Consider the following 13,380-nt stretch of genomic DNA (forward strand, 5'->3'; position numbering starts at 1 on the left):
AAAAATATTTTGAGAAAGAAATTACTTTACCCCCATGAATTTCTGTTTGAAGTGTAAATACACACTGATTACGCATACAAGCCAAGTCAGCAAGTCAACGTTATTGTTATAAAGCGCTTTATAGCACATCAGCTTCACAATATAGCCTAACAAACTCTAACAGTTTAGGTCGATTACTATCCAGTGCACAGGGCATAGGGGGCAGTGTACACTGCGTAGGGTGTAAATCGGAACGCGCATTTTGAATTCGAGAGCCTCCTATAGGAAGCACCCTGTATTTCTGCCCATCATCACCATCAGATTTACTGCTCAGTGGAGGCACACAGTAGCTGATGCTGCGTTCAGAGCAGCGGGAATAAGCTATACCAGGATTGCAATAATAGTCAGATTGTAAATATGTTGGATTACTCTAAACCGCTATGGAGAAACGGACATCCGAAAGGGCCATGAATAAAGGATGCATTTATCATCTTCATGGCAAAATGTGAAAACTGCAAGGTTGTTTTTATTCCAGAGGATTCCGCGCTGGGAAGGTAACATTTCTACTTCAAGCGTTAAAGAATAACACGCATTGATAGAAAAGACACACATTGTTGACTTTTCGTTCCATTCTGAATATGCGTGAGAATGGGAGACAGCGGAAACGCGCGAGCAAACACACCGCGAGGCTGAGTTTGCTTTTAATGGCGCTTTTGTCAGACAGATTACGCCTAACTGTCATGTGAACATTGTTGTGCTTCTGTGAGAGGAGCTGCTCGACTGTGTGTTTAAGTTCATTTTGATAGCTTGAATGGCTGGTTCTTGTGCGTCACGGATTCTTGAGATAAGGGACAATGTTTTAGATGGTAAAAAAAATAAAAACTAACACTACATTTATTAAAAATGTGTATTTTTGCAGGTATTTTTATAATGATCTTGATAACCATAATGATATTTATACTGTAGCTACAAACTGTATTTTCTATGCCCTAAACATCACACAATGCATTTTTAAATTTAGTATGATTTATAAGCAGTTTTTTTTCTGATATTGATAGTGATAGTAATTACACACACTCACACATATGTGGAAAGAATTGGGTCGCTCTGTTTGTGTCTATAAATGTTGAACATCTAAAATATAAAAAAGCCAATGAGGACACAGTGTGTCTGCAGGGCTCTCAAGTTTTGAACTGAGTTCAGAGTGAGATTTTGGCGACGGCGGTTCTGATCTGAAAAATGACAATTCGTACAAATAAAAACATATTTAATTCCGTATTTCTTAGTGTGTGTGTGTGTGTGTGTGTGTGTGTGTGTGTGTGTGTGTGTGTGTGTGTGTGTGTGTGTGAGAGAGAGAGAGAGAGAGAGAGAGAGAGAGAGAGAGAGAGAGAGAGAGAAAGAAAGAGAAAGAAAGAGAAAGAAAGAGAAATGTGAAAACCTTTGGCCTAGGCGATTTCATTATATTTTATCCAGACAATGCATAGTAGGATAGGGCCTATTATTGCATTTGTCTATTTCAGATGTCAGAGATTGGGAAATGGCAAATTCATATTTCATAATAATTTTGAATATTTAGTTTTTTTCCATACTGAACTAAACAAGTGTCAGAATAGCTGCTGAAATTCACATACTCTGGTCAAACTGTTAGCTCACCTACCAGCTGCCTGGACACATATTCCCCAGCAAATATGAGATGACTTACTGTCAGGGCTCGACTTTAAGCCGTGCTTAAGTCACTTAACATTCACTTGTCCAAGTTAAACATTTGTTTGTCCAGAAAAAATTAGATTTGTGTGTGTGTGTGTGTGTGTGTGTGTGTGTGTGTGTGTGTGTGTGTGTGTGTGTGTGTGTGTGTGTGTGTGTGTGTGTGTGTGTGTGTGTTGTAAATATAATTTATTCTGAAGCAATATTCTCACCATTGTTCAATCAGCTTTGACATATTTAAATCTGCATATTTGTGATATTTTTACCTTTTATGAAGGGCATTTTTCCATAATCTTATTAAGGCTATGCTTCAGCTTTCATTTTATATTCTTAAATTTGATCTATAAATTAAACTAGAATAAGACACTACAGGGCAGTTGCCAATCTCATAAAATGTTATGAGATTGTTTTAAATATTTTTGAATATACAAATGAGAAATGTTGGAAGGATGAAACTAAACCACCAGTAGGGGACAGAAGGAGAGTCTTAATGAGTGAGTCATTGAGTCATTCATTCAAACGTTTCATTCAAACGGCTGATTCAGTCATCATGTACTAAGACCGTCGGAAAATGAAATGTTGTGATTTTCTAGACCGATATGACTAGGAACTATACTCTCATTCCTGCGTAATAATCAAGGAACTTTGCTGCCGTACCATGGGTGCAACAGGCGCAATGATATTACAGCGCCTGAAAATAGGCTAACTTCCGGCAATATAACCAACGTGACAACCTGCTTACACATAGAGCATGCTGGGACTATTTTCAGGCGCTGTGTAATATCATTGCGCCACTGCACTCATGGTACGGCAGCAGAGTTCCCTGATTACTACGCAGGAATGAGAGTAGGGAGAGTAGTCCCTAGCCATATCGGTCTAGAAAATCACAACTTTTCCTTTTCCGTCTGTCTTAGTACACGATGTAACTATACACATCACAACATGTAAATAGGAAAATGTTGGCGTTATTTTGTCACTTATTGAGCAGTAGGCTAGCTGGAGCCGTTTACCTCCAGTCTTTGTGCTAAGCTAGGCTAGCGGTGGGTGGGTGCGTCAGACAGAATTATGGCACGCACAGAGATGAGAATGTATGGACTTATCTAACTCTGGTGGATACGGTGAATAAGCTAAAGTCCAAAAAAGTTGGGGTGTTCCTTTAAGTACTGAGTAATATTAATTAACTACATGTACTTACTATAGGGGTAGGGTAGGATTGGGGTTTGGTTGAGGGTTAGTAGCATGTAATTATGCATAGTTTACTGTTATTACCATAGTAACTACATGTAACGTGTAACAATGACGCTGTAAAATAACCAAAAATCATGCAAAAAATAATGCAAAAAAACACTGCAATTAGATATAGCAGGCATCAAGCAAACATGGATATAAAAAGTAAAAACTATTTTAGCGATAATCAATGTTACAACGTATCCTAAGTAGATTACTTAACTCTTTAGATTACGTAACATAATTCTGGTGAGAGCCGGCAATATTTTTCCCAAACACATCCATGTTGAGGGAGCGTGACCTCCTTGACCAAAGAGCACAACAGATATTTGCCTTTGCTCAGATATTTGAGTCAGATTTAGAGCACCTCAAACACGAGGTTCATCAAACCAAGCGGCTTCTTATCTCAAAATTCTTCTTTGAAAAACGCCTCTGCAGTCCAGCTGTGAGTCTGTCAAGTACCTGATAAAATACAGCTCTTTGGAAGCTCTTCATCACTTTGGTCACTATTTTTCTGTGCTACAGTGCTTATCATCAATGAGACACAAAACCTTAAGCTTGTTTTAGGTTGTCTTTTACACACTGTTTGTACACTTATCTTGCAGTGCTCTACAATCTCTTCAACCTCTTTCCATAGTTCTCCAAAGAAACCCTAATTTCTGTAGTTCACTGTAAACTAACGCTCAAAATACTTAATTGGTTTGGAGTAGGACAAACTTAATTTAAAGAAATGAGTTCAATCAAACTAATTGTTATGATTATTTTCTTTTTCTTTTGAAAAATATTTCAAATATTTCTTCTGACATATTTCAGGTAATCTGAACTGCTTCATTGTTTGAGTTGTTTCATATCCTTTGAGTTGTTTCATTTCCTTTAATTTAGATAAACTTAAGTGTAACTGAAACTGGGATTTCAATTTCCCTGCATGCTTTGGCCATGACACTCGAAAGGGCGAGTAAATGCTAAAATTAAGTGTTATATAATGTTTTTTGTGCAAGATTAATGGTAAGGGAGATTTAGTACTGATTGATGTTTTGTTATGCTAATTTAGAAGAGTTTTTATTAATGTGGGTTTTTGGAGCATTACCGTCATAGTGACGAGTGGCGTTTTAAGTTGCAGTACTCATTCATTAATGGTGCAATATGCAAGATTTTTGCAGTAAAATATCCCACAACTACTAGGCCAGTGCTTTATATTTTGTTCAGTTGAGTACTTACAATATCCCAAATGTTTCCAACTATTTGTAAATCGTGGGAAAATTGCGATTTAAACCAAGGAACCGGAACGTGTGAGGGAGTCTCCTGTCACTGGCGTCATATATGTGGTTTCCTTGTACTGCCTTAGAAACCATGGCAACAGACGTGGACAACTGCATGACGTCTACCGGCCGCTGTTGTAGTTTCGTTCAAACATTATGGACCATGGCAAGCAGACTTGTCGTTCCTGCATGTGCTTTATTAGGTGAGCAAATGTACATAAAGCGAATCAATGTTATGTAGCTCAATGCGACATGAACTTACAACATGAAATATTAGAATATCATCAGTATGATGTAGCTTACTACTACAGCCAACAAACTAACACACAGAATAACATTCTAACTTTCAACACACTCAAATGCAGTTTAGATAGTGTAGACCAGGGATGGGCAACTTTGATGATAGTGAGGGCCACAAATATTTTATCGGCACTATCAGAGGGCCAAATGTGACTGTGCACTTCCACCAATGGGATATTGGAAAATTAGAGGTACCATTTTAGAAGAAAACATAATGTATGTATGTCTGTATTACAGACTCTGCTTAGTGAATCAACCTGCATGTCCATATTCAATTATTTTTTCTGCTTCTTTTCATGAATTAATTTTTAACATAAACAAACAAAAACACATTACTGTGGCAAACATTTTTTATTATTATTCATTATTCAAACATGTTGGGCTCTCAAAAAACAATGAATGATGTCACAAAACTGAAAAGTAGCCTATTAAGTGAAAAAACGTAATGGGATATTGGAAAATTAGAGCTACCATTTTAGAAGAACAAAACATATGTATGTCTGTATTATAGACTCTGTAATGTTTAGTGAACCAACCTGCATTTCCATACTCGGTCAGTGAATAACGCTATTCGTGGCTGCATGCCGTGGAAATCATAGAAGCGCCACTTAAACTGCTGCTGCAGTGTTTCGATGTCGGCTCTGTATTTGTGAAAAATGTTCTCGCATTCAGGGACATCTCTCCGCATCTCTTCCCAAGCGGGAAAATGTGCAAAATGTTGACGTTTGGATGAAAATCCTTCTTTGAAAAGCTCTAATTTACGCCGAAATGCATTCATGTGTGCGTAAAGGTCAGATACAGTTTGGCCTCGCCCCTGTAACTGTGTGTTCAGGTGATTGAGGTGTGAGGTAACGTCCGTAAGGAATGCCATTAGGCTTGCTACGATAGTCGGTGTTGCCGGTTTTACCGGTGTTCAGACTCAACACCGGTTACATCACTTGCCCACCGTGGCACCGCCCACCGTCTTTTTGATATTTTTATAGTAATAAAATAATTTAGTTCAGTTAGAGAACAGACAATACAAATAAAAACTGAACGTATCTGCTTAATAAAGCAGGATCCGACCGTGAGTCTCGGCAGGAGTCATTCATCAGATTTAAGAGTGAGGAGCTGACTGAGATGATCGCGGAAGATTTGGTTTCAAAGCGAAACGTAAAAGCGCCTATTTAAGGGACTTTGTCATTTGTTTTGTTGTTGTGTTTTTCATTAAAAATAATAGGCTAATGAACCCACAATTCAAGCAACCTGCAGCCGAATTGGCGCTAATTCAAACCCGAAAGTAAAATGTGCACGGCCGCACAGAGCGCGCATTGTTTACTTTCGCCTGGCTCCGCATTTATTTTTGCCGCGCGCACCCTCGCGCTCGTGCGGGCGCGTCGAGTATAAACAAGGCTTTACGGACGAACTGTTATTCATTCATGGAGTGCATCTCAATCATAGACTGATCAATGCTTGATCAGTGCCCTGACTACTGAACTAGGGAACTGATTGAGACGCACCCATGGCCTCACAGAGCACGCATTTACAGACAAGCTGTCATTCAGGGTGTGTGCGCACTGGCACGTTTTCAGTTCAGAGCGGTCGTGTGCATGTTACTTTCGGTTAGATAGAATTAGTGATTTAAAAAAGTGTCTCTGAGTTTTCGGGTGTAGGCACTTGTATCGCCTCAAACACTGTCCTCCAAAAACACAGGAAGTTTGGTGCGCAACGCAAAAAAACGCTCCAGGCACTTTCCTCGGCTCATCCATCTAATCTCGGTGTGCATTTGTAAATCCCCATACGCCGCGCTCACTTCATACAAAAAAGCTACAAACCTCCTGTGATTGAGAGACCTATTCCCTTCTCGGATGAGATTTGTAACTTTAGTCACCAGATCCATAACGTGACTGAAGTTAAGTGTCTTGGCACAGAGAGCCTCCTGTAGAATTAAGATAAGATTAGATTCAGCGCTAAAATCTACACATCCTGTCATATTAATCTCATAAGGCATAATTATATTCATAATCATAAAAATTGAGCTGAAGATAAAACAACTCACCTGATGGATGATGCAGTGCAGTATAGGACAGTCCACCCCACTCTGTTGGAGGAGCCCGGCGAAACCATTGTGTTTTCCTTGCATCGCAGGTGCGCTATCAGTAACGACGGCTGACAGCTTGTCAAAGCCACCATAGTACGCATTCACAACACTGTTAACGGCGTTGAAAATATCCGTCCCTTTAGTAGTGTTGTGCAACGACACCAATTTTAAAAGTTCTTCGTGTACAACAAATGAACTGTCAATCGTTCTAGTGAAAATCAGTAGCTGGCTAACATCCATCACATCTGTGCTCTCATCCAACGCTAATGAGAAGTATTTGCAGTCGTGCATGACTTGTTTCAGTTTGCCATCGACATGATTGTGGATGTCAAAAATTCTGCGTGTCACTGTGCGACGGGACAAGCAGAAAGTTTTTAGCCATATCCTCATCTCCAAATGATTTGGCCATTTCCATTGCACACCTCTTCACCATTTCGCCATCTGACAAGGGCTTCTTGGCTTTAGCAAGCTCCAGCGCCACAGAGTAAGACGCCTTGAGGGCAGACTCCTGTGTGGATGTTATTCTGGTAAAAAATACTCTGTTGTTTATTGAGCTTCACTTTCAGGTCAGCTATAACAGTGGCCCTAGCAACTCCGGTGTACTTTCCATATTTGTCCCTGTGTGTGGTATTGTAATGTCGACTTAAGTTGAAATCTTTGAATACTGATCTTGTTTCCAAACACACTAAACACATAGGTCTACCTTTGAATTCTGTAAACAGGTAATCTGTTTCCCATCTCATCTGAAAAGTACGATTCTCTTGATCCAGTTTTCCTTTTTTACTTCTCATGGTTCTCTCTCTTCATCATTGACTGTAGTGAAGCAGGTCCGACTAAGTGTTTTGCATAGGAGTTTGGAATTTGTTCAGATGCGGTAAAACCTGTGAAACCAACATTTCTATGGTATTTGAAAATTGACCCGCGGGCCGCACTGAGTGAGGAGGCGGGCCGCCAGTTGCCCATCCCTGGTGTAGACCAAGTGAATCAGCATTGCGTTTCCTCACAATTTAAATTTGTCAAATAAACGGAAATGTATGAGTAGTAATTCAGCACTTGCGGGTAACTTTAGTTTGGTAGAATGAAATGTCCTCATTTCTTTATATCCCCCGGGACTCATGTGTGGTGCTGATTTCTGTCTCTTATTAGTAACCCTGCTTTATACCACAGTCATGTTAAAAACATGAATGCATTCACTCATCCATAAACATTATTTCCCAATAAACATTAGATCCATCTGTATAACAACAAGTTCCATGATTCCACGCTCATTCACTGCGCCATCAATCTACGCCTTTGTTATTGTTCTGAACTCTCCCAGTTATTTAAGACAGCTCGAGAGGTCTCTCAAGTGGTTAGGAGTTGCCAGTAGGGGCTTCTGATGGCACTGAGGAGACAGAGACGTGCGTGAATCTTTCAGGAGAGGAAGAATGTTTTTTAGATATTTGACGACGACCAGTTAATCAAACAGTCTTGTTTGGACAGAGCAGGCGTCATCTTTTTCAGTGCTGGTTAATGTTGGGCTGAACTTGATTCGATTAATTCAGGAAGCAGTAGCGATCGCTTCTTCCTCCTACCAGTTCGGTTTTCTTTTGGAATCCATGGTGGCTGATTATATCATAACATCTAGGCTATATATAGGTAGGTCTTCAGGGTTCGGTTCGATTAGGATTATCATGCCATCGATTCGGTTCAATTCTATATCACAATGCATTGACAATGCACTGCATCTTCATACAATTCTGTCAGTCAGTTATATGACCTGAACCTTTCATTTTATCTGCTCAAAGAAAACACGCTTCTTTAATGTATCAAACAAAACTCAAGTCTGGGCACAGAAGACAACAGGAGCATTTAGAACAAATAGAAAATGCTAAAAGCCACTTCAGGAAGTGGTCTGGGCTCATTACAGTCAAAACTAAAGTACAAATGAATCTGGTTGTTGAAACCACATACACTCACCTAAAGGATTATTAGGAACACCTGTTCAATTTCTCATTAATGCAATTATCTAATCAACCAATCACATGGCAGTTGCTTCAATGCATTTAGGAGTGTGGTCCTGGTCAAGACAATCTCCTGAACTCCAAACTGAATGTCAGAATGGGAAAGAAAGGTGATTTAAGCAATTTTGAGCGTGGCATGGTTGTTGGTGCCAGACGGGCCGGTCTGAGTATTTCACAATCTGCTCAGTTACTGGGATTTTCACGCACAACCATTTCTAGGGTTTACAAAGAATGGTGTGAAAAGAGAAAAACATCCAGTATGCGGCAGTCCTGTGGGCGAAAATGCCTTGTTGATGCTAGAGGTCAGAGGAGAATGGGCAGACTGATTCAAGCTGATAGAAGAGCAACTTTGACTGTAAAACCACTCGTTACAACCGAGGTATGCGGCAAAGCATTTGTGAAGCCACAACACGCACAACCTTGAGGCGGATGGGCTACAACAGCAGAAGACCCCACCGGGTACCACTCATCTCCACTACAAATAGGAAAAAGAGGTTACAATTTGCACGAGCTCACCAAAATTGGACAGTTGAAGACTGGAAAAATGTTGCCTGGCCTGATGAGTCTCGATTTCTGTTGAGTCATTCAGATGGTAGAGTCAGAATTTGGCGTAAACAGAATGAGAACATGGATCCATCATGCCTTGTTACCACTGTGCAGGCTGGTGGTGGTGGTGTAATGGTGTGGGGGATGTTTTCTTGGCACTTTAGGCACACCCTTAGTGCCAATTGGGCATCGTTTAAATGCCACGGCCTACCTGAGCATTGTTTCTGACCATGTCCATCCCTTTATGACCACCATGTACCCATCCTCTGATGGCTACTTCCAGCAGGATAATGCACCATGTCACAAAGCTTGAATAATTTCAAATTGGTTTCTGGAACATGACAATGAGTTCACTGTACTGAAATGGCCCCCACAGTCACCAGATCTCAACCCAATAGAGCATCTTTGGGATGTGGTGGAACAGGAGCTTCATGCCCTGGATGTGCATCCCACAAATCTCCATCAACTACAAGATGTTATCCTATCAATATGGGCCAACATTTCTAAAGAATGCTTTCAGCACCTTGTTGAATCAATGCCACGTAGAATTAAGGCAGTTCTGAAGGCGAAAGGGGGTCAAACACAGTATTAGTATGGTGTTCCTAATAATCCTTTAGGTGAGTGTATGTAAATGTTACTACTAGCAACAATGCTAAAAAAAATTAATGTGTGAGAGCATGTTATGGGCTATATGACATGTTCACGAGTTTGTTTACCCATATACTTTTTAGCTAATAAGGTTTAAGCGTATTTGGCTTGCTGTCCGCGGTGGAGGGACTCGAGGAAGCTGCTTCAACTCAAGCTTAGATTTACCCACCAGGGACTAATAGTGCTAGGAAGAAGAGAATGGTAAACGAGAAGCCTAAATGTAAAGTAAGTGGAGATAGGGAGGTGGAGGGATGCAAAGCAACTGATGCCTGAAGGAGTTAGGAAGCTGCTTATATGCTTTGGTGGTTATTTGAAAGATTAGATGGGTTCACGCCTCCTGAAATTACGCTGTGAACTTCACTTATAGCCAGATATGACAGCACTACTGAAGCACGCATCGCCACAGACGAGCAGCTGCGTATCTCTTCATCAAGCCAGTGTACAAACTACCGAAAGTAAAGTCGTAGGTGCTCAACATGCAATCATATTCATTACAAGTAAAGAAACTGAATGATCTGACCAGTGCTGTTGCCGTGCTCTCTCCTATTGCGGTCTTTGATTTTGAAATTAGCTGATGATCAATAAAATGCAGCTCATATCTGTTGTTTTCCGTGATGTGAACTCCAATAAATCAGCTTATAGTGCGGGAATAGAAGATCGGATTTATATCCGTTTTGCGGAGATACATTTATGTGCCCAAGTGTAAATGAAATCGTTTTGATAAATCAGATAGTTTTGATTCACACTCAGCTTGTGTGTTCTCCAGGTCGTGCTTACCAAGTTGTTCATAAAAGCCAAAATGTGCCCAGATGTCGTCTTTTAAAATAGTTTGAGCATTTTACAGTTTTTCTCAAATACTAAAACACAAAAACCAATCCTCTAAACCAAATGACCAGTTGTCTAAACACATTTACTAAATCTAGCCATCATTTTCCAATATCATAAACACATTTCACATAAAGACACAATTCACAAAAAACAATCCTCTGTTCTCATAAATCTTAACACATTTTTCCTTGCTAAAACACAAGTTGCTAAAGAACTCTGCTCATATTCTCAAATGAAAGCTCATGTGATGCAAAATGCTTGCCACAGCCAGCAATATTTGAACACAATGAACACACCTGGCGTCATTCATTACACACAACCACTCAAAATTGAAAACACTTGTTGCTAATGCTGTGACCACATCTATAAAAGCAAGTTCAGAGTGCACAGTTTGCTGAAGATTCCAAACAAACACAATGGATGAAGGCAGAGTCAGGGGAAGATGAATTTGAGTCAGAGGAGGGAGAAGAGCTGGCCATGGAAGAAGAAGAGCAGGCCAACAAGGGAGAGGAGGAGGCCAACAAGGGAGAGGAGAAGGTCCAGGAGGGAGAGCAAGACAACCTCGCACCATCATTACGGACGAGATGCGAGAATGCCACATAGAGGTGGGAGGGTTGCCATATTTACAGCGGCACAAGAAACCCTCATTGTGGATATGGTTCGTGAGAACAACCTCATCAGACTGCGGGAGATCAGAGACAAAGTCATTGCCGATAATGTCAACTTTGAGAGCATTGATGTCAGCTTGGCCACAATAGACCGAGTTCTCCGGCGCCAAAAGATGCGGATGAAACAGGTCTATAGGGTTCCCTTTGAGCGCAACTGTGCGCGACACAAAGACCTACGTTACGAGTATGTGCAAGTAAGTATACATCCATGTTCACAGTACAGTTAGTGGACATACTGTGTTGCTCAGTGGCCTACATTACTTCTGGACAATACTGTGCTACCTGATTGACTGTTGTTCTGAACACCTGGCAACTTTCACATTTTCACAGAGGATATAACAGTTGGACACGATGGCCAGACCTCATGAGTACCTCTTCCTGGATGAGGCTGGCTTCAACCTTCAGAAACGAAGGCAAAGAGGCCGTAACATCATTGGCCAAAGAGCCATCACTGAGGTTCCTGGCCAATGGGGGGGTAATATTACCCTTTGTGCGGCCATGGGTTTGGAGGGGCTTGTCCACCGGCATGCTGTCCTTGGGTCTTACAACACCCAACGTCTCCTCACCTTCCTAGAGGAGCTAAAAGACATCCTCCTGGACCGCCAACAACACCATCTTGGGCCCGCACATCACATTTATGTGATCATTTGGGACAATGTACGCTTCCACAAAACAAACCAAATCAGAGAGTGGTTCACCACCAACAGTAACCACTTTTTAAACGTCTGTCTGCCACCCTACTCCCCTTTCCTGAACCCTATAGAGGAGTTCTTCTCATCGTGGAGATGGAAGGTTTATGACAGACAACCATACACTAGAGAGAACCTCCTAAGGGCAATGGAGCTGGCCTGTGTTGATATCCCAGTGGAGGCCTTCCAAGGATGGATTCGCCATTCCAGGGCATTTTTCCCGCGGTGCCTGGCAAGAGACAATATAGCCTGCGATGTGGATGAGGTGATGTGGCCCGATGCAGCTCAGCGACATGATGCCGCACAGTGATTGTGGTGTGTGTGTGTGGTGTGAATAAAGTAAATAAAAAAAACTTCACACCCTGATCATGTTTTCAAGAGTACTGTTGTGTGCAATAGATTCTGTTTTTGCATTGAGTTGTGTTACAGAAGTGTACATGCAGAATTTACTATAGATTTATACTCTTCATATGAAACTCACAAATCTAAATGCCTACTCCTCTGCAGAGATCTAAGAAGATCCATTACTGTAAAGTTTCTAAAAATATGCATTGGCAGTTATGAAACAAAGAACCTTCTCACAAATTGAGCATTGTGTTTTCAATTGTTTTGCTGTACTGTGTAATGATGTGTATAGTGTTTACATTTTTGAAAGCTTCGAGCTGCTGTTTTGGTGTGAAAGTTTGAGTTTTGAAGTGAGAAGGTGTAGTTGTGTTTATGTAGCTTTAGAAAAGGGTGTTGTGTTTAGACATTGGGGAACATGGAGGAAACGTTTGTGAAATGTGTTTTAGCATTTGAGAAAAACTGTAATTGCTCTCACTCGCGTCTTGCCTCTCGCCTCCTTCTGCCATTGTATGCTGTGTACCGTGACAAAGCATGTACGCAACAAATGACGTCAGAAAAGAATCAGTAAATTATAATCGGTATTACTGAACCGATACCGAATCATCCTCGTCTGCATCGCGATGCATCGAAGAAACGATTAATTTCGACACCCCTAATGGTGGCTGGAAAACATGTTCATCTTTTATTTCCAATGTGTATATCATAATGTATTCTCTTGAAAATGATTTTAGGAATTTCACCATTCAGTGTGAATTTATCTGAGAATGTTCCTAAATTAAATCAGGAAATTGATTCTGTGATTGGTCCCTGCCTATATGTCGTCATCCAACATGCAGAACTAGCTCCTGTAGTCTCTAGCCTCTGGCCAAAAATCCTCCGATGACGCAAAATGACGATATTTGCGTCATCGGAGGATTTGTTCCAGAAATAAAATGCATAATTCTCTCATCTCAGGGGGATATGAGGGGGGAAAGTACCATAATTCGAATATACTACCGGGTTTCTACTGATACAAAGCTTAATGCTAAATCACTGAAGTTAACCTTTAAGATTTAGTCCTACTCTTCACTTAAAGGGCATATTGCAGGTTAGAGACCCCAGTGA

General features: G+C 40.8%; 1 protein-coding gene across 1 annotated transcript in view; it reads left to right on the top strand.

The window, feature by feature from the left end:
• Positions 1–289: 289 nt before the first annotated feature.
• The window catches only part of b3galt4 (UDP-Gal:betaGlcNAc beta 1,3-galactosyltransferase, polypeptide 4), a 62,567-nt gene continuing 49,476 nt past the window's right edge, over positions 290–13,380 (top strand). The window contains exon 1 of the mRNA XM_079827183.1: positions 290–533. The gene's annotated coding sequence lies outside the window, so the exon portion shown is untranslated. The remainder of the gene's footprint in view (positions 534–13,380) is intronic.

This window comes from Gobio gobio (assembly GCF_949357685.1).
Source record: "Gobio gobio genome assembly, chromosome: 10".
NCBI lineage: Eukaryota > Metazoa > Chordata > Actinopteri > Cypriniformes > Gobionidae > Gobio > Gobio gobio.